Genomic DNA, 2,104 nt, shown 5'->3' with positions numbered 1-2,104 from the left:
GGGCTGGGAGCTCCCTTCCCTGAGGGCCGGGGGTTTGGGGCGGTTTCTCGCCTTGCGCCAGAAATACATAACGTCTCCCGGGCAGGGGAGACGCTGTTTATTCCAGTAGCTCAGGGGGGAGGATGACGGGGGGTGTTCGCTCTCTTTTTACGAAGGTAAACTCAATTATTTGGCTTGAGAAACAGGGGCGATTTGGGTTGCAGATGGTTTCCAGAATTTTGTTTTTAAGGGGGTTTGGGGCGGTTTCTCGCCTTGCGCCAGAAATACATAACGTCTCCCGGGCAGGGGAGACGCTGTTTATTCCAGTAGCTCAGGGGGGAGGATGACGGGGGGTGTTCGCTCTCTTTTTACGAAGGTAAACTCAATTATTTGGCTTGAGAAACAGGGGCGATTTGGGTTGCAGATGGTTTCCAGAATTTTGTTTTTAATGATTGCTAACTGGTTTGGAGATCTGGATCTCTGTGAACTGAAGCCTGCTAATTAGAAGCCTGTTTTTCTTAATTAATTTTTAATAGTGATTAAGGTTCTTTTAAATGTAGTCCACAGACTGTCATAAGCTATTTCGTGCTAATGGTTATTTTAAGATAGTGGATTTCATTAAAAATTTATTATCTGCTGTCTCCTTGTAGTAGTAATTTCCACTGCTGTCAGACTGTTAGAGAAGATGCTCCTGTGTTAGCATCAAGTGCTTAAGTCAGATTTGCTCATGTAGAACTTAGCAGTTCAGCTGTGTAGTGCCATAGGTGAACTCAGTGCCAATTTGACAGATACTTCCTGGTTTCAGTTTCTGGAATACACACATGGAAATCTTGTTAGTCTTATTAAAAACATCTTCATTCATGTTGCTTTTAACTTTTCTGATGGTAATTTGTTTGATAAAGTCCCATATCTTGAAATGTTATGTTTGAGGGTTTTTTTTATTACAGTAAGCTGTTATAATTTAGTATATAGCATAGTAAAATGCTATTTTTTTTAACATAATGGCATTATACTATTTTTTTTACACTATTTATCTGCCTTAAAACAAGGAAAAACTATGTTCCTTCCTCCATCTTTATCCCATGTTCAATGCTTAAAATAATCTTCTCAAGCTGCTTCTGACTAATGGTCCTTTAGTTTTTGCAGTTACAGATAAAAAAACTTGCATCCTGTGTTTTAGTAATTTTTCTGTGATGGCAGTTCAAGATCCATCTAAAGCTGTACCTGCGTTCTGCAGGAGAAGGAGGGCTATTATTAGAGTATCCCATTTTTATGGTGTGTTTGTGAGGACTTATTTTGTAGGATGCTACCTCTTAAAAATGAAGATCTTTATTCTTAAGATCGGGAGGATGTTAACTCTCTTCATTATCTGTAAACAAGGGAGAGACTTGAACTGCCAGTCTAGAAGCCAAATTGCCTCCTGTACTCATTTTCTGATCTATTCAGTTTCTTTAACTGTAGCTATTGAAAAAAAAAAAAAAAAAAAAAACAAAAAACCCAAACAAAAACCAAACCAAAATGGTCACCTCTGTAATTTTCAGAAATTACGTTTATCTGTTTAGATGTTTTTGAGGGACACACAGTTTTTCAGAACATGTTGAAAAAGGCTGAAAAGTAAAGTTGCAAGAGCCACAACACAAGCCTGAAAGAACAGAGGATTTTGCAGGGTTGGGAAGAGAATTCCAAAATTAGCTGTTTATCTGTAGGTCTTGGTACTTAGCATGAGATCCCCAAAACAATTCCTCCACTTCAAATCTGAAGGGTCAAGAACTATCCAGTTGCAGTGCTTTTAGTCAGTTTCCTTTTATAATGTATTTTTCTTGGCATTTTGCCTTTTTTATTGATTGGGGAACATCATTAGCATCTGTAGGAGTTTTATTTCTGGCAAACACATATCACAAAAATCCTGCCGGCAACCTCTGTGGGAAGGTGAAGGATTAAATTTGCCATAGCTGAGAACTCCTTTCTGTGCTGGAGTTGATCTTGGCAGGTCAAGGCGCCTGCATGTGATGAAATGGAAATGTTCATAACATTAGTCTGCCTTCTCTGAGAAAGATATAGTATCTTATTCTCCGGGTCTACAAATTTGCTATTTTTGTTTCAGTTTGGTTAGCGTAATGTTCTT

General features: G+C 38.6%; 1 protein-coding gene across 1 annotated transcript in view; it reads left to right on the top strand.

Moving 5' to 3' along the window:
• Positions 1-2,104, top strand: part of TIPRL (TOR signaling pathway regulator) — a 9,871-nt gene that overhangs the window by 994 nt on the left and 6,773 nt on the right. The window lies entirely within an intron of this gene.

Source organism: Charadrius vociferus, unplaced genomic scaffold (genome assembly GCF_000708025.1).
Source record: "Charadrius vociferus isolate BGI_N301 unplaced genomic scaffold, ASM70802v2 scaffold329, whole genome shotgun sequence".
Taxonomy (NCBI): domain Eukaryota; kingdom Metazoa; phylum Chordata; class Aves; order Charadriiformes; family Charadriidae; genus Charadrius; species Charadrius vociferus.
The sequence above is the reverse complement of the archived record's forward strand: the minus strand, read 5'-3'. Positions and strand labels throughout refer to the sequence as shown.